This window comes from Dromiciops gliroides, chromosome 4, assembly GCF_019393635.1.
Source record: "Dromiciops gliroides isolate mDroGli1 chromosome 4, mDroGli1.pri, whole genome shotgun sequence".
NCBI lineage: Eukaryota > Metazoa > Chordata > Mammalia > Microbiotheria > Microbiotheriidae > Dromiciops > Dromiciops gliroides.
Genome location: NC_057864.1, coordinates 328,301,148 through 328,322,021, shown reverse-complemented (window position 1 = coordinate 328,322,021; position 20,874 = coordinate 328,301,148).

Genomic DNA, 20,874 nt, shown 5'->3' with positions numbered 1-20,874 from the left:
AACTATGTACAAAAAGGCTATATACAGGATAAATTGTAAATAACCAACAAAAAGAAGGTACCAGAATGGAGAGCAATTTGGAATTATGCCCAAAGGGCGATAAAGCTGTGCATACCCTTTGACCCAGCAATCCCACTTTTAGGTCTTTTGCCCAAAGAAATCATGGAAGGGGGAAAGGGACCCACATGTACAAAAATATTTATAGCTGCTCTTTACGTGGTAGCAAGGAATTGGAAGTTGAGGGGGTGCCCATCAATTGGGGAATGGCTGGACAAGTTGTGGTATATGAATACAATGGAATACTATTGTGCTGTAAGAAATGATGAGCAGGAAGAGTTCAGAGAAACCTGGAGGGTCTTACGTGAGCTGATGATGAGTGAGATGAGCAGAACCAGAAGAACATTGTACACAGTATCATCAACATTGAATGTTGACCTACTGTGATGGACTATATTCTTCTCACCAATGCAATGGTACAGAAGAGTTCCAGGGAACTCATGATAGAAGAGGATCTCCAAATCCAAGAAAAAAAAAGAAAGAAAGAACTGTGGAGTATAGATGCTGATTGAACCATATTATTTCTTTTGTTTTGGGTGCTGTTGTTTTTTTTTTTTCTATTTTGAGGTTTTGCATCACTGCTCTGATTCTCTTGTAACAGGATTAATGCAGAAATAGGATTAATGTTATTATGTGTATATATATGTGTGTGTATATATATATCTATATGTATATGTATAGAGATATATAGATATAACCTATATCAGATTACCTGCTGTCTAGGGGAGGGGGGAGGGAGGGGAGGGAGGGAGAAAAATCTGAAATTGTAAAGCATGTATAAACAAAAGTTGAGAACTATCTTTACATGTAACGGAAAAAATAAAATATCTCATTAAAAAAAAAAAGAAAGGATTGGGAAAGGCTTCCTGTAGAAGGTGGGATTTTAGCTGGGACTTGAAGGAAGCCAGGGAATCCAGGAGGTGGAAATGAAGAGGAAAAGCACTCCAGGTATGGGGAATAGCCAAGAAAAATATCTAGGGTACATAGGCAGTATAAAGAAAAATTAGTCAATAAAGATAGACTGAAACCAGATTGTAAAGGGCTTCAAATGCCTAACAGAGGAGTTTGTATTTTCTCTTAATGACAATAGGGAGCAATTGAAGCTTCTAGAATAAGAGAGTGGCATTACCTATGCCTATATGCTTATTCATAGTAATATTTCTTTCTTTCTTTTTTTTTTTCGGGGCAATGAGGGTTAAGTGACTTGCCCAGGGTCACACAGCTAGTAAGTGTCAAGTGTCTGAGCCTGGATTTGAACTCAGGTCCTCCTGAATCCAGGGCTGGTGCTTTATCCACTGCACCACCTAGCTGCCCCCCATAGTAATATTTCTTAAAAATAAATTGAAGATGAAAACAAGAAATGAATACTTGACTTTGAACTCACAGACTAACTTTTATAAATTATAATGATCCCCTCTTGCTGTATACAACTGCTATCTTTAGGGTTTTGTTCATTGTACAAAGAATAAGAAGTATGTTTTGACTCTATCAAAGAACCTGCAAGAAGTCAGGTTGAAGTTGCTTGAAATCAATCTGTGAAATTTGTAGAAAGAAACTCAGCCTTTCCTGATGTTTTTATTAGGTTTTCATGGAAATTTATGTCTTAATAGGAAGAAAAAAGAATGCTAGGCACTGGAATTAGATAGTCTGGGTTCAAATTCTTACCTCTGATCCTTTTTACCTGTGTGACCTTGGGCAAGAGTTTTAATTTCCTCATCTGTAAAATGAGGGAGTTGGACTAGATGGTGTTTGAGGATATGTTAAGCTGTAGATCTGTGATCCCATGTGACAATCACTGTGATCAATATTAGGGACAAAAATTAATACGATCTAGTCCCTGGCCACAGATTCAACACGTTCACAATTAAGTCTAAGATACATCAAGGTCCTGATTTATGTGAATAATGAATCCCCCCTTAAGTGTTGACATATACTTGAATTCATACTATTTGAAGTTATAATAATATAGAATATAGTAATTAGTTCCAGCCCAATGGAAACATGCAGTATGAATTTGAATAATGTAACAACATCAGGGAATTAATTATTCACAAAACTAAATGGAGGATATAAGGTATATGATGACAGCAAAGGGGAGGCACAGGTATTGTTCTAAAAATTTTTGAGATAGGAGGAGAGAACATTTTCAGGTGGGTAGAGTGGTGGCAGGGAATCAAGGAAAGCTTCATGGTGGAGTTGGCAGCTAAGATGACCCTTGAAAAAAGAAGATTCTGAAATGTGGAACTGAATCAGTCACTAAATCAGCTGTCATTTTAAAAAAGATTTTATATGTGCCAGGTACTGTGTGAGGGACTACATAGAGGCACTGGGTGAAGGAAGGGAGTGTATTCCAGTCATGGGGAATGGTCTATATAAGTGAACAGAGGCAAGGGAATTGCATGCCAAGTTCAAGGAACTGTTGGCAGTCCAGTCCAGAAGAACTTTAACACTTCAAGGATCTGTAATTTCATCTATATAGGCTGCCTTATGTAATGCTGATAGTAATCTTTATTAGACACATTAGTAGTGTGACCTTGGGTAAGTCATTTAATGTCTCTGGGCTTATTAGTTTCCACATTTGTAAAATTAGGGGATTGGACTTTAAGATTCTTGAAAGTTCCTTCTAATTTCAACTAAGAGTGTATAAATGGCTATGGCCAAAGGAATTTATCACCTTGTGGCCAACCCTTTGTTGATGAATCTCTCTGAACTTAGATAGTCTAGATGCTTGAAGTCTTTCTAATTTTATAGGATCAACTCAATCTTTACTCTGATGGCAGAATCTTTGAGAACCAAGGGTCATTTTCACCCTAGTATAGTGTTTCAGAATAGGGCTTTGTTGGGGGAAAGGAATTCCACATTTGGTTACAAAGCAAAAATATGTATCCACTTTACCAAATGGTAATGGATAAAAGGAAAAAGATAAGTAAGAGTATATCTAAGAAGGAAGTTATATGACCAATCAACAGTTTTACAAAACAATTTCCTGGCAGCTAATTTTTTTAAAAGTCTGTAAGGAAGCCAGGCAGCATAGTGTGAAAAAAAAAGGCTATTATAGACATTGTTGGTTGATTTCCTATAGAAAAGGAATTTAGATTCATTTTTCCTCAGTTCTAAAGTATAGAACTAAGACCACATGGTTAGAAATTAGAGGGAGACAGGGTTCAGCTAAATATAAGGAAGAATGTTTTAAAAAATTAGCACTGGACAAAATAAGTAGTTTGTCTCACAAGTTCTTGTGGTTCTCATCACTGTCAGTTTTCTAGTAGAGGCTATAAACACTTTTTAGGGATAGTGTATAAGAGATTTAAAATACAGGTTAGGAGTTGGACTAGATGACCTTGGATGTTTTCCAACTCAATATTTTTATCATTCCATCATTTGCAAAATTTCTTGAAATCTCACACTATTCTTTTACTTTCCTTGTTTGCAAAAAACTAAAGGACTTGACTTCTGTAACTAAATCATTTAATTCTGGTCTCTGTGATCAAAGAGAAGATATCCCACAAGGTTGGGGAGGGGGAGGACCAGAGAAAGAGCCAAAGTGGAGAAATAAGTATTTGACCATTATAGTAATTTACTGGGGTCTCAGTTCCTTAGCAGAAGAGACATCTTCTATACCATTATTGGGGGACAGAGGATTTTCATCATAATTACCTTTATATAATGTAATAACTAATATGTATATATCACATTAATTTTGCCAAGTGTTTTATATACATATCTATTTTGGACCTCAAAATAACCCCATGCTATTATTATTCCTAATTTACATATAAAGAAACTGAGTCGCAGAGAGGTTAACTGATTTGCTCATGGACACATAGTAAGTGTCAGGGCTAGGATTCTAAGTTAAATCTTTCCTCACTCTAAATTCAGTGCTATTTTTACTATACCATGCTATCTTTTATATCTCTTCCTATAGAAGATGGAGGTGGTAGGGCAGTGATGGGAAGTGATGGACTGCATGAGCAACTCTTTCCACTTTGGTCATGTATACTTTAAATAGAACCCTGTCTTGTTTTATAATATTGGAGGGAAATGGGATGTCATTGATATGGGCGTTCTTTTCACTGATACAAATCATCACCTATCTATAATTTATTAGATGGTCTTTGAGAATTGCTAGGTAGTGTAGTCCTAGACTTGAAATTAGGGACAGCCTATGTTCCAGGCCTAACTCAAGACTTCTAGCTCAAATCCTAGGCAAGTCACCTAATCTTTCTCACTCCCAGTTTCAGTATCTATAAAACAAGGCTAACAATTGCACCTACCTCATAGTATTATGAAGATAAAATGAGAAAATAAATGTAAAATACTTTAAAAATCTTAAAGTATTAAATAAATCCTATCTATTTGTATTGTTGTCGACTGGTCCTCATACTATAGACTTGCAATTCAGCACCAGACCCATAGGAAAAACCTTTTGTACTCTGCTCTTATAGCCTTCAAGAAACAAGGGTAAACTCCATATCACAATGACGTGTCTATGGAAAAATTTAGTGGAGGAGATAGAGCCAAAAGTTCTTTGAATGATACTATCAAAGGAAAAAAAATCCTAACCAACAGGAAAGCAGAAATCAGTAGACCTCTCCATAAAAGTGAGAGTCTCAATTTGGGTCCTTAATCATTGAGAAAATCGTTCCTGGTAAAGAAGAAAAATTCTCTTCTTGCTCTGGAGACATGTTGGGTAATTCAAACATCACAATCAAGGCTCTCCTTCAGAGAAAAGTTTAATCCTCAAATTTGTTTGAGATGGGAGTTGAAAGTAGGACCAGAGAAGCTGGCAGGAACAGGAATGATTAATGACTCACTAGTCCTTAGTCCTTTGCCATGATAAGCTTCACAGACATTATTGAAGGCCAGGTTTTTAGCTCCCAGCATTTGACAAGACTTAGGATATCTTGGTTACCCTCTGCTGGGTGAACAATCCCAGTGGTTTATAATTTAGTGGTTTTATGGGCCTCTCATGACATTTGGAAAGTATCATTTTTGCTATTCTCACCACCATTTCCAAGTCAATAAGTATTTCTACCCTTTCCATTCCACCATATACTTTGCATCCTCTGAAGACCTTTTTAGTCTTCATTAAGATTTTAAAACCAGTGTGTCAGATTCTGATGTTCCTGCTGGTTTAAGGAAAAAATGCCCCACTAATAAATTACAATAAATTGTCAGTCTCAACAGGTCTCTGACCTTCAGGCAGTGGGGGGTTGTACGCTACACTTCATTTCCCTCCCCTTGCGTTGGAACAGCTTCCCTTGCTTTTAGCCTATGCCCTTGATTTATGGGTGGGCTACCAGCGAGACAACTCACCTGCAAAAATAGTTCACGCTGTGGTGTTTATTATACTAAGTAGGTTTCATGCTGGCTGAGGGTTTTTACAAGGGAATGGAGCTGCTGTCAGGCCTTCCATCATCTGAGCAAAGCTGGCACCAAAATTCTCTCGCATTTCAGTCTATTAAATTTAGTGGGGGCAGGCAGAGGGCACGGTAAGCATTGAGGTTGTCTCACTCAAGGTAGGTCTGGCAGGCCTGTAAATTAGTCTTAGGTAAGTAAAATGTATCAATAGAACAATAAAAGAAAAAGAAATATGCACAAAATCTCGCTCTCTACCAGCACTGGGACATGAAAGAAGGAGATTTTTTTTTAAATCCCCATAAACTTTTTTCAAAATGTAAATGATCACAAGACTGGTAGTTTTAAAAGGTTAATTTTTATCTAGTATGTTATGTTCATTGAAATCTGTTCAGTTCTTTTCATTGTTAAAGGGAAGTCCTAGTGGCTGGACTCCAACAACTAAACAAGGGTCTTGTTAGATGGCAGGTATCTCATAAGAGCCATCTTCATTTTGTGACAGTGGGGAATTAAGGTATTGGCTGCTATTTTGTAGACAGCCGAATCATAGTCCCTTGATGGGAGATTTGTATCTCTGCCCCAGCACAGGTCCAAGAACATAGTTCTAAGTTCTTAGTAAGTGCTAATTGATTAACTGACTTTAACAAAAAAAGATATTTTTATTGATATTGTATATTTTAACATCACCAACATTTCCACAACATTCCCTCCCAGAAAGTGATCCCATCTAATGATATTTTTTAAAAAATTAAAAATCAGTAAAATTGATTAATAGACCAATTTTGTTTTTGAAAATTCATGCTATGAATTTTAGATCTTCCACATCTGCAAAAGAGCAGGGGAGGGATGGAACCCTGTGCGTTTTTTGTTAAGTTTGCAACATTCACTTTTGATTGTTTTGTGGTTGTTCTTTCCATTTACATTGTTTTAATCATTTTGCATTTTAAAAAAAATTAATTTTTTTGCATATTGTTTTCTTGGCCCTGTTTATTTCATGTAGATCTTTCTGTGCTTTGTTGTATTCATCATTTCTTACTGAGCAGCAATATTCTATTATGTTCACATATCACGTCTTGTTTAGCCATTTTCTAATCCATAGGCATCTATTTTGTTTGTAATTTTTTGCTATCACAAAAAGTGCTACTAGAAATATTTGGATGTATATAGGAGCTTTCTTCTTATCAGTGCTAAACTTGGGATATATGCCTCAAAGTTGAAACTCTGGGTAAAAGGATATGAATGTTTTAGTCATTTTATTTGTGTAACTCCAAATTAATTTCCAAAATGGCTGTAATGATTCAGAGCTACACAACAATGTATCATTGTGCCAATCTTGTCGCATCACTTTCAAAACAGACTATTCCCATCTTTTATAATTCTTACAACTAGTTGGCACAATGATAGAATATGAGACTTGGAAACAGGAAGAGCTAAGTTCAGTCCAGCATCAGACACTTACTAGATGCGTTACACTAGAAAATCCCTTACTTTATTTTTGTTTGCCTCAGTTTCCTCACCTCTAAAATGGGGATAATAATAGCACCTACTTCACAGGATTGTTGGGATGATCAAATGGTGTAATATATGCAAAGTGCTCTGCAAACCTCAAATTATCATCACAACATTCTTCCCTTCTCATCATATTTCTGTGGTATTTTTTTTCTTTTTAAAAAAAATAGTGTTTTGTTTTTTCCTCCAATTACATGTCACGATCTGTGGTGTTTTCAAATTAAGGTAGAGATTTTAATTGAGCAAAATCCATTAGAGTTATTGGGGGGTCAAATTGCATAGGACTTTAGAAAATCTATAGCTTAAGACATACACATACACACATATGTACAAATACACATATGTATACACACATACACATGTAGAGTATGTGGAATAACAAAAATGAACAGAAGCTCAACATCCAGTAATTGTAATGACCAATACTGATAGAAGGGAAGGGAAAAGGAAGGGAAGGAGAAGGGGAAGAGATAAGAAAAGAGAAGGTGAAGAAAAAGGGAAGTGGAAGGAGAAGGAAAAGAGAATTCATGCCATTCTTTCTCTGACTGAAGCTCCTTCCTTACCTATTATTGCCCTAGAGAAACCCTCTCCTCTGGAAACCATATGATCCCAGACCACAAGAGTACATTTGAAAGATTCCTTACCATTTTCTCTCTTTACTCTCAAGCCTGGAATATCTATAACAATCCTCTTCTCAGCCCTAGGTCTTACCTCAGAATGATTTCCTTTTCATATTCTAGTCCTTTGCTCCCTGGTGAACCTTTCCTAGCTCTCAGTTCATTAATTGAAATAAGTACACTCTAGGACCAGTTAAGAAATGGACACTTTGTTCCTAGATCAACCTCATGATCCCATTGCCTCCTTGTGATCAGATTACTGTGACCTATCCTGTCTTCATTTCCCCCTACCGAATAATTTACTACAATTCAGGATTAAATTGAGAAAAAAATCTCTTAAACACTCAGTAATAACAATTGAACATTCTTATCATTAATTAGGCAGGAGAATGGGCCATAGCCCAAGATCAAAATATTAAATTTGGTAGGTTAGCATAGATCAATAATGAGGGTTAGCCAAAACCTTAACCAGAACTGACACATCCTGGAATGTGAAGCTTCAAAATGTTTTAGAAGCTCTGGGAAAGGTCATTAAGTCTTCCATCAGGAATTTCCCTACTTCTTCCCCAACACATACACATTCTTTCTAAGTCCAGTACTCTGGGACTGCTATGAACTTAGGTATATTGATTTTCAGATGACTCTGGGAATTTTGAGAAGGAGGAGGATTCCCAAGATATGTATGGGTGGTCATCAAACCAATGTACTTTATTGTGGAATGATGGCAACCCTGGGTTCTTGAAGAAAGAAGTTTTACTTTAGAAAGATGAACTTTTTTTTCATATCTACTCAGGAATGCTTGTTTCTGAAGGTATAGAGGAGGTTGTGAGATATGTCAGTGGCGTGATATGTGAAGAATGCTTACACCTTAAATAATCTGCTTCTTATAGTTTTAGCTTTGGAAGCTTTCTACTTTTTGGATTTCATAAGATGTCTCCAATAGAATAAGAAGTATATATTTATATGTTTATATACATATGCATGTATATTATAGGTATAGTTGTGGGAGGTATGATAATTTTCTTTAATTAATAAAGTATTTTATTTTTTTCCCATTACATGTAAAGATAGTTCTCAACCTTTGTTTATACAAGCTTTACAATTTCAGATTTTTCTCCCTCCCTCCCCTCCCTCCCCCCCTCCCCTAGACACCAGGTAATCTGATATAGGTTTTATATATATATATATATGTATGATAATTTAGTGCAGTAGACTCCAAATTTTTTGTTTAGGTACCACCCCCAATTTTGATCATATATCTTCTCGTATAATTGTATTTAATTACTCATAAATTATATTCATAAGTAATGCATAGAGAGGAAGTGTGGTATGGTAGATGGAGATTTGGCCTCAGAAACAGGAAGACCTAGGTTTGAGACCCTCCTCTGACACATCCTGGCTGTATGACCCTTGACTAATCACTTAACCTTTCAATGTTCTTGGAAATTCTCTAAGACTAAGTTACAGAGAAGGCGAGGACCTGCATTATTGGGAGATTGCTTTTCTTCATTTGGGAGTTAGTCACATATACCAATAAAATCACTGGTCCTGTCTCTATCCATACTAATATCACTGAGGGAAGGTATTGGGGCAGGCTTGACTCAGACTGGTATCCTGTTAGTTAAGGTTCAATGTTGGATGATATGAGTCACTTGTAGGTTATTGAAGAGTTATCATAAAGAGGTTTACTGAGTCCTAACATAGGAAAAATGTTCAATAAGCATGACATTAGTCCTCTTTGAAAACAAAGAGGAACAACAACAAAGGCTACATGGTGTCGTATGTGTATTATGTGCGTCCAAGCAGGTTATGTGTATCCACACGAGTCTGTCTAGATATGGATCTAGAGATAGATATCTCTAGGATCTTTCCCCCTTATTTTGCCTCTCTTCAAGGTGGGCATTGATTAATGGCAGAAAGGGAAGCAGGGTTGTTCTCCTCAGAGAGGGGTTATTGGGGTAGAATTAAATCTATGTGTCCCCTTAAATATTCTTAGTCTAGGGAAAATGAATTTTAAGTTAAAGCTATGCTCCTCATCGCTGTTCCTTAACAGGGAGTGATTCCTCTAAGATAATATGTCAAAGGAAGCCTTGACTCCCTTTCCACCAGATGTCAAATGCACAAATGAACCCTCATAGAAAATAGTGAATAAACCTATTTATACTAAAGTCAATAGCAAAACAGAAATCAGAGAAAGTATACAGAAGAGCATATTTACCAGGGTAAATGAACTCTCCCACTGGGATTAAGATAACTCAGCTCAAACAAAAGAGAGAGTCTTAGATCTCACTGAAGAGGAAATTCCCTGAAGTCTCTAGTACAGTAAGCTGACAATAGGTATGTGATCCAAGTGCTGTCTCCCCTATATTTTGGCTTCTTTTTCCCAGAATTTCTCTCCCTTCAGGGACCTGAAAAGAGGATGGAACTGTACTTCTGTCTTGAAACTGAAAGCCAGACCAGGGTCTCTCTTCTCTTCAGCTCTTGCCAACTCCGCTCTCATGTAGGCACAAAGCACCAAACAATCAATATTAACTAATGCAAATAGTCCCACACATATAGTCCTTTGAATCAAGAGTTATAAGAATATGGTAACATCTCAGATATAAAAGGAAACCCATATGGTCAGCAGGAAAGGGTGTAGTGGTTCGAAAGATCATCTGCTAGGGGACAGCTAGGTGGCTCAGTGGATAAAGCACTGGCCCTGGATTCAGGAGGACCTGAGTTCAAATGTGGCCTCAGACACTTGGCAATTACTAGCTGTGTGACCCTGGGCAAGTCACTTAACCTCCATTGACACCCCCCCCCAAAAAAAAGATCATCTGCTAATTCTAAAGGGCACTAGCCTTTGGTTTATGGGCCTTATTATCCCGCGAGAAGACCAGGAAGCCAAATCATTGCATTCAGAGGCTACTAGGAAGCTGAACTTGAGCATTGGCCAATCCAGTCTCATGGACATTTTTGTTGCCTTTTAGAGAAAAATATAGCCTAATTCATCTTGCTGGGGGAGGGGAAAACCTTGGTTTATCACAATAGGTGTGGTTCTATTAAAGACAAACTTCCCAGTTGGGTGTCACAGGGTTGGTGAGAATTTTTCCACCTTTTGATTTGTTTATCATACATCCTTTGGGTTCACTCTGGAGACCATTGACCACTCATAGCATTTGGAGAACTTGGTTCATGAAGTAGGAACATGTGGGTTTCATGGCCTTTCTCTGGCTTCAAGATGTTCCTTAACAACTCACGGCTTCAGGCAACTCTCCAAGACTATAAATTGCCGGTAGCAATCTGACCTGCATTGCTGCTAGAGGAAGTTCCAATGAAATCACAGGTCTGGTAAAAAGAGAATCCAAGTGTTTACTACAAAAGATCAGGAGACCTCTAATAGAATTGTATCATTCATTGGAAGAAAATGAATTCAATGTATGAGCTTATTAAAATGTAAAGCTAGGGTTTTTGAGTACTTTGTATCTCTGTTATGTAATTAGATCCTCTTTTACATTATAGTTATACCAGTAAATCTTTTCTTTCCCAAGTAGATTATTAGCACCTTAAGTGTAGGGTCCCAGTCCTATTCATCCTTGTCTCTGTCAGCATCTAGTTTAGGGTTTTGCATATAGTCAGTACTTGGTAAACATTTATTGAATTTGAATTTATTTATTGAAGCCCTGAAGCAAACTTTTTTTTCTCTTCTCCTTGGACCAATTGTTCTTCCCTTTGTGTATATAGGACTGGGACATTTGCAAATATGTAAGGTTTTGCTTGTGGATATTGGCATATAATTATTTGCCAGAGTTTTATTCCCTTACCCCCAGTTGTAAAGCTACTTGATGAAGTGATGGTGTTGGAGGGGTGTTGGGGGGAAGATTAAAAAAAAAATCTTTCCTTGAAAGGTTTTAAAAAAATGATTTCAATAGCAGTCCCATGGAGCACTGGTTTAAATGGAAAGAAAATGGATCTGTTTTATCTGCTTACCACCATGTATGCTAATATTTGATCATAGTGCTTTTTTATGACTGCTAAGAAAATAATGAGCTAGTCAGAGAAGAATTTTTCTATTTTATTTAAGTTGGGCATTACACAGTTGTGCTATAAATACAGAATTGAGATCACACAGCTGTGTCCATAAATCAAACACACAATTGACTTTGTTGAGATGATATTAAATGTGAAATGTTTCATGAATTAGATATGTGTAGCTTTTTCCATAACAAAATGTTTTGGGGTTGAATTATCTCTGAACTGTTTTATCTTTTGCAGTTAGAAAATAGTATCTTGGAAGTATTCATCTTATCTACTTATCAACACAAACAAGACAACAGATACAGTCAATTCTAATATAATAGGGTTTTTGTGCCTTGAAATTAAGGCATTTAATCTGAAACACTATCACATAACACAAAAGATAACTTCGACAGATTCAGATGGTCCCCTTTCCTATTTTCCTTTTGTCTTTTTCCATTTACAATTGTTGATTAGAAAAGAAAGGATATTGCCTAGGGATAGTTATTTGATTTACTCAATACATTTTTTCCCCTTTATATCAAGGATGGGCAACCTCTCTTAGGGTGCCAATGCTATAGCTAAGAGAATAATTTCCACAGTGGTCAGCTTTTCTTCTTATCTTATTTGGAGTGAAACCTTTAAAGATTCAAGGATTAGAGTAGTTAAAGAGCTATAAACAATGGAAATCAGCTAGTTAACATTTTAGAGGAATATAGAAAACCAGTGATAACTCTTAGATGATCCTTGACAAAGTAAACAACACCAAAATGTTACTTCTGATTAATAATCTAAGCCCAGCTAGTTTCTTAATTATTTTTATTTACTTCTCTTTTTTGATTTGTCATTCTCAGTATCCCTTCATATCTCTACCCTCCATCTCTTTTCCTCTCAATCTCATCCTCTACTTTTTTCCTCATCCTCTCCCCAAATCTCCTTAGCCAGTCATAATATAGAATTGAAGAACATTTTTTGCTTATGATTCATTGTGCTTATTCCTCCATATAAGTTCTATTGTGGTGCCTTATGGGGGGGGGTGTCAAAGGCTATGGAGTGAGGGAAGGACTGTTTTGTATTTATCTTTGTAGCCCCATTACCTAGCATAGAATCTGATACATGGTAGGTGTTTCCTGAATTGAACTGGATTACAGATTCTGACATAACTTAGGAACCAGAGATGGATTGTGTGTATTATAGTTTTTATTCTGCATTGGTAGAGGGAGTTTGCTCACCAAGGAACTCACTACCCCAAATAAATTATAGCTTCAGAAATTAAAAAAAAACAACCATTCCCTACCCTTGCTTTTATGACTCAAAGATAATAAGAGTTTGTAACTCTGTGCTATAATGCCACACCATCATTTCCCTAAGAACCCTGATTAAAGGATAAGACTTATCAGTCATTAAAGAGTAAATCAGAATTAATTTCCCTCCCTCTTTCTACTTTTGTAGGAATTTGTGAATGACAGAATAAAACAATCCATAGAACACATATTAGTTATTACACAGCTAGCTATGATTACTGTTTGAATCAGGAGATAGAATATCGGGTCCTATATTATTTACTTTGAAATTGACTAGCCTAAATTTAAATAACCCACAGGTGGAAGTCTTTTTATCCTAAAACTGTCAGATAACTATCCTAGAAAATAAAGAGCACACTTTGAGAACATGCTCCCATAGAATGTTGACTATGAATCAACTTTAGAAATCATTTAGCCAAATGAGGAAAAATGCTCAGAGAAGTTAGCAAGTATTCAAGATAGGTTAATTTTAGTATTCTTTCCCCTATATCATAATGACACCTATTGTGAACTCTAGTGGTTTCCTGAGGAAGTAGCTCTAATTTAAAAAAAAAATTATTTTGGTAGGTTGAGGAAGTGTAGTAGAACTGAGAACCTCTGAGAGGTGGGAAGTCTTTGGGAAAGTACAGGACAATGGAAAGGTCGGAGTTTTTGTAACCAAAGGACATGAATTTGAATCTTTGATCTGCTACTTCCTATATCAGTTAGAGCATCTTTGTGTCTCAGTTTTTCTTTTGCAAAATGATTGGGTTGGAATAGATAGCTTTTAAGATTTCTTCCAAGCTCTGAATCTATGATCCGTGAGTAAATTCTACCCACTCCCAAAAGTTGAGATAATAGGATTCTGGGAAGGTGGAATAAATGATAATGGTATTCTTTTCTTTATAGATATGAAAGCAAAGTTGAATTTTATAGGTACATCAAGAAAGCTCCATTGGAACAAAAATTAACTTTGTTGGAAATTATTTCTAGTGTCAGTGCTTAGGGAATAAAGGTTATTAGTTTTCCCTTGAAATACTGAAGAAGTGGTTGTTTTTAACCCAACTCTTTTAGTTTGGAAGCAAAGCTTTTTTTAATGTCTCCAATTATTAGTGCTTTCTCCCATTACAAATTAAATGGTATTTTACTTGTGTACATTTATCCCTCTAGCAGAATTCATCCTTTAATTCAGAGATTATTTTATTTTGTATCTCTGTCACCTAGTTGTATATAGTAGGTGTATATAATGTCTGTTGAACTGAACTGGACTTAGCTCAATAAAGCTCCTTTGATCAGTACGTCCTTATTCTCCTAGGGGCAGCTACATGGTATGGTGGATAGAGTACTGGTCCTGAAGTTGGGAGGACCTGAGTTCAAATCTCACCTCAGACACTTACTAGCTGTATTACCCTGGGCAAGTCACTTAACCCCAATTACCTTAAACATCTGGGGTCAATCTCCAGTTATTCTGATATATATCTTGCCACTGGACCCAGATGGCTTTGGAGGAGAGAATGAGATTGGTGATCTTGCACAGCCCTCTCTCACTTAAATCCAATTAATTCACTGCAAGTCATGAAATCACCCTCATGTCATAGTCCTCTTCAAGAATGAAGGACAAAGCACTGGCCCTGGATTCAGGAGGACCTGAGTTCAAATCCGACCTCAGACACTTGATACTTACTAGCTGTGTGACCTTAGGCAAGTCACTTAACCCCCATTGCCCAACAAAAAAACAAACTAAAAAAAAAAAAAGAACGCAGGACAAACAACAATAACCTTATTCTCCTGTATTAACATATCTGTCTTCCCATATTGTCTCCACCATTGACTGCTCTATTTCTCTTCTTATTAATGGATTGGAGGTTATTTTTATATAATTTTTGATAGTTTTTGGTTCTTCCCTTGAAAACTATTCACATCTTTTGACTGTTTATCTATTGGAGAACGTTTTTTGTTTTTAGATATTTGTTAGTTCCCTATATCAGATATTATTAGTGATTTAAAAATATAATTTCCCCTATTAAATGGTTTATTTTATTCTATCTGCATTATCTTTGTGCAAAAATGTTAATTGTATGTAGTAAAAGTGTATATTTTATCTTTTATGATCGGTTCTATTTTTAGTTTGGTCCAGAATTGTCCCCCCAGCTATAACTGTGAAAGGTGCCTCCTTCCTTACTCCTCAATTTTTAGAAATTCTGTGACCTATAAATATATTTTTCTTATCTTTTGGTTTTATATCCTCAAATTTCCTAATATATCTCTGTAACCTCTCACCCAGAAACTTGTCCTTTATGATAATAAAAAGGCAAAAAATGCTATGTAGCAAAACTAACCAATACATTATAAAACCTATGTAGTATCCCTTTATACAGTTCCCCACCTTTGCAAAGAAAGGAGAAAGGTATATTCCATGTCTCTAATTTGGAGCTACCCCAGATCAATATAATTTTGTAGCATACGACTTTGATTATTTTATGATTGTTCTCTCCATTTACATTATTGCTATCATTGTTTTCTTGATTCAGCTTACTTTGCATCAATTCATACAAGTTGTCTCATGCTTCTCTATATTTATCATGTTATTTCTTAGAGAGCAGTTAATATTTCATTACATTCTAATATTATAACTACTTGATATATAGTCTTGCTCTATTTTATTTCCTTTTTTGTGGCTCAAAGAAGGGCTGTTATAAACATTTTAGTGTATAAGAGATCTTTTTGGTTATTAACTTTTTGAGTCGGGATTTGAACTCAGGTCCTCCTGAATCCAAGGCTGGTGCTTTATCCACTGTGCCACCTAGCTGCCCCTGGTAATTAACTTTTTGCAGGGTATATGCCAACCAGAGGGATCTCTGGGGCAAAGGGTGTGGACATTTTAGTTCCTTCCTTAACATTATTCCAAAATGCTTCCCAGAATTATTGGATGAATTCACAGTTCCACCAACAATTTATTAATGTAACTGTCATTCTATAACAAATTTTGCATTGACTATTTTTTCATTTGATTATCTTTGTCAGTTTACTAAGAGTGAGGTGAAACCTCAGAGGGTTTTTGATTTTCAATTATCTTACTGTAAGTGATTTGGAAAAAAAATATTTTGTATAGTTGGAATTAATTGGCAATTTTGTAGAACTATTTCTTTATATTCTTTCAGTATTTATTGGGGGAATAACTTCAGTTTGAATATAAAATGAGATAATTTATATAAAATGTTTTGCAAACCTTAAAGTGTTTTATAAATTATTTGGTCTTTGTGACATCATTTGGGTTTTCTTGACAGAGACACTGGAGTGATTTGCCATTTCCTTCTCCAGCTCATTTGACAAATAAGGAAACTGAGGTAAACAGGGATAAGTGACTTGCCAAAGTTCACATAGATAGTAATTATCTGAGGGTGGCTTTGAATTCATGAAAATGAGTCTTCCTGATTCCAAGCCCAGTGCTCTATCCACTGCTTCACTTAGCTGCCCATATAAATATATAACTCTTAGGTATTATTATACATTTGTGTTAGTTCCCTATATATCTTAGGACAGAAACATTTGAAAGAAAGATTTTTCCCCTAATTAACTAGTTCCTTTCTTGCCCTAGTTACATTAATTTTGTTCTTGCAGAAGCTTTTCAGTTTCATGTAATAAAATTATTTTATCTTTTGAGATCCTTTCTGTGTCTTGTTTCATTAAGAATTCATTCCTTTCCGATAACTGTGAAAAGCGGTTGATCTAGTGCTATTTAATTTTTAATGGTATTATCTTCACTATTCAGGGCATATAACCATTTTGAGCTGTTTTGTGTTATATGCTATAAGATGTTTATCTAAATCTAATTTCTGCCAAGAGGCTTTCTAATTTTCCCTGAAATTATTATTAAATAAGAGTTTTTCCCCAAGTACTTTTGTTTTTTGGCTTATTGGATTCAGTTGTTTCTTTACTATCTAGACTGTTAAAAACAAGATCCAATTAGTTTTGATGATTACTGCTTTATAGTATAATTTGAGGTCCAGAAGTCCTATTCTTCCTTCAGTATTACTTTTAGAAATTTATTTCCCTTGGAATTGTGGATCAATGAATTTTGTTATTATTTTTTTCTAGATCTATAAAGTATTGCATTGGTAGTAAGATGAATGAAAAGCTGAGGGTCAGAGTTTCTGGATAATTAACAACCAACTTTTTAATTAGACCAGCTGATTATCCATAAATTGATGGTCAGTGGTTCCTCTTGGTAACTGAAGACAAAACCGTGGGGATCACTGAATGCTTAAATACATTTGGAAAAGCAGGTGCCCCTAACAGGTAGAAATCAACCCTGATTGGTAAACAGTTAGTGAGGGGGTAGACATATTAATGAGGAAATGGGTTAAAAGTCTTCAGCTCCTCCTCCTGAGAATGTAGCTTGATCACAAGACTCAGTTACCTCCAGCAATCTGGATAATGGAATCCATCTCTACACAGATCACTCTGGTTGGTTTTTTCCTTCATGAACTGGGCTCCCCTAGAGTCCGATGGAGGGCATGGGCTTACTGCTTTAGTTCTGGAATTTACCTAGATTAGCTTCTCTTTATACCATAAACAAAAGTAAAGTCTCCTAGTTGGGGGTGGGGTGGGGTGGAAGGCAGCATCTTGTCCAAGATCAAGGAACACGTTCCTGGAGGATTTGGGCAATTTAATTTATCAGTAATGTCCTCCCAAAACTGCCTGACTGGCCTATAGGGACTGGTCCCTGAATGAGGAAATAAAGGAAACAATTCTTAATCCTAATGTAATAATTGGTTATTAATATAATTGAAAAACAATCTCTTCTCTCAGTAGAATGATATAGCACTAAACTTACAAATTAATTTAGGTAGTAGCAACATTTTTTGTTATATTGGCATAGCTCAACTATGTGCATTGAATACACTGCCAATTATCTAAGGCATTTTTATTTCAAGGAGCATTTTGCAATTATATTTATACAAATATTGATTGTGTCTTGGTAGATTGACTCAGGTATTTTATGAATTTTGTACTTATTTTGAATGGGACTTCTATTTTAATTATTCCTTACTCTAGTATTGCTATATAGGAATGTTGATTTTAGTGGGTTTCTGCTGAAACTCATAAGCATTTCAACTAGTTTTTGATTTTTCAAAATTTAAAAATTTTAATTTGTGGAATAAAGCATTTCCATAACAGTACAACAAAAAAGATGATTGTACATAGAACTACAAATCTACTATGCACAATTTGCTATTCCTTTCAAATATACAAAAAAAATTATCATGTAAATTTCTTTTTTTCTTTTTTTTTTGCTGGGCAATGAGGGTTAAGTGACTTGCCTAGGTTATGCAGCTAGTAAGTGTCAAGTGTCTGAGGTCGGATTTGAACTAGGGTACTCCTGAATCCAGGGCCAGCGCTCTATCTACTGCACCACCTAGCTGCCCCCTCTTTCTTTTTTTTTTCCTTCCCTCTCCCCACTCTACCCTAGAGATGCCTACCATGAGAAACCAATAATACTTTCGGATTTTCCAAGTAAACTACTGGTTTCAGAAAGTAGAGATGGTTCTGTTTTCTCTTTCCCTATCATTGCCCCTTTAACTTCTTTTTCTTGTCTTATTGCTATTGTTGGAATTTCTAAGACTTGGTCAAATAATAAAAACTAGAGCAGGGCATCTTTATACCTGTAGCTATTAGGAAAGTTTCTAGTGTGTCCCCATTTCATGTAATGCAATGATTTTACTTATGTAGCTTGTATGATATATAAAAAGTTCCTCCTATGTGTATGCTTTGTAGGTTTTGGAGCATAAATGAATGTTGTACTTTGTTAAAGATTTTTTTCTGTGTTACTTGATATAATCATACAGTTTTATATGTTTTGATTTTTAACATGATTGTTAATTTTTCCCAATTGGAACCATCCTTGCATCCCTGATTTTCGCCTAAATTTATAGTGATTTTTTGCATACATTTTTTAAAAAACAAAGGAATTTTATTATTTTCTAGTTACATGTAGAGATAGTTTTCAACATTTGTTTATATAAGATTTCCAATTTCAAATTTTTCTCCCTCCCCTCCCTCCCCACCTCCCCTAGACAGCAGGTAATCTGATATAGGTTATATATGTAGAATAACATGAAACATATTTCTGCATTAGTCATGTTATAAAAGAAGAATCAGAGCAAAAAGGAAATACCTCAAAAAAGAAAAACAACAGCACCAAAACAAAAGAAATAGTATGGTCCAATTTTTTCCTGGATTTGGAGAGCCTTTTCCATCATGAGTCCTTTGGAACTTTCTTGTACCGTTGTATTGGTGAGAAGAATCTAGTCTATCACAGTTGATCAACACATAATGTTGATGATACTGTGTATAATGTTCTTCTGGTTCTGCTCATCTCACTCATCATCAGTTCATGGAAGTCCTTCCAGGTTTCTCTGAACTCCTCCTGCTCATCATTTCTTACAGCACAATAGAATTCCATTGCATTCATATACCACAACTTGTTCAGCCATTCCCCAATTTGCATACATTTCTGAAGTCTTTTTTGCTAAGATTTTGTTTAAAAAATTGAATTGGTTTTCCTTAATATTTTGGCCTATATTTTTCTTTGGTTTATATTTTCCTTATTCCTCTGAACTTTTATATTCAGGTTTAATAAAATGCATATACTTCTACTGCCATTTTGCCTGACTCTCTTCTTCCTTATTTTCATTAACAAATTCCCCATCTTTATGTGAATAGGAAATCACTCATTTTGATCCTAGTTAAACCTGATAGAAGCTTCATAATATAGCAGGATGAACCTAGGGCTTGTAATCAGAAGACAAGTTTAACCTTGTCACTTCTTAGTGTTTTTGTAGAAATCTTAACTGATATTTTCAATTTTTCATTTATTTACTGTTTTTCTTCCAGTTTCATCCTTAAGTGCTCTTAGGGTGATATAGCTTAATTAGGTCTTATACCTAGTGTTCTATAATTTTTTTCAACTATACTACTCTTTGCTACTTTATCAGGTAAGATAATAGTACATGAGTTTATACTCTAAACAGGTTTTGTGCACAGCTAGCATTGCTTGGCAAGTGTTCACCTCTGAATGAGGCAATTTCTAGTCTCTCTCCTCATTACAGAAATTACTTTACAGTGGTTAAACTTCCTTAGCAAATGGTGTTGGTCCATCATAATTTCTGTTCCTTTATCTATTTCCCATTTTTGTGCATTTGTCAATACATTTTAAATAGGCCTTTAATTAGGAATTGTTTTCATTGTATGCTTTGTCTTTTTAAATTTTTACTTCTAATTTGGTGTTCTTCCTTTTTTCTTGAACAAGGTGTTGGTCTGTACATGTCAGCTAATTTGGAAACAACCCCCATATCTGTAATTTCCTGTCTATTATGATAATATATTACTTTTCTTGTGACATTCTTTTATGCTCATCATGGTCTGCACTTCATGACTCTTTCCTAAAGTACTTATTAGATAAACTAGTAAGATTTCTGGATCCTGAGCCATACTTTCTAACATTTTTCACTATCTTCCCTTATGCCTACCTCAACACTGAAATTATGAAATAAGAAATCATATACTAATTTGATTAGGATGATCTTACCAAATTCTTCACAGAACCTCTTGACTGATTCATTTTCTGCAATAGCAATTGTCCCAGTAGCTGCATTAACTTCTTGGCTGATTTTTGCTTATATTCATTTTGACAAGTGTCTCAAGAAATGATTCTCATTGCATCTACATGATATAAAACAATGCTTCCAACACTTGACTTTCCAAGGAAAAGCTGTGAGCTATCCCTTCCATTTAGCTATAACTTTCTTAATGTTTTCTGGATTTCCTTTATAGCTAAAATGTTGATATTTACATGACTAAATTCCTCTAATTTAATGTCAGCTAGGCTGATGTTAATGACAATTAAACCTAATGTCAATTCATTAGTTATTGCACTAGGATCTCACATTTTGAGTACAGTTAATTTAAGGTTAAAATGCATGGTTCTTAGTATTCTGTCACTACAACAATTCAAGAGGGCTAGGCATGATTAAGAGATAATTTATGTT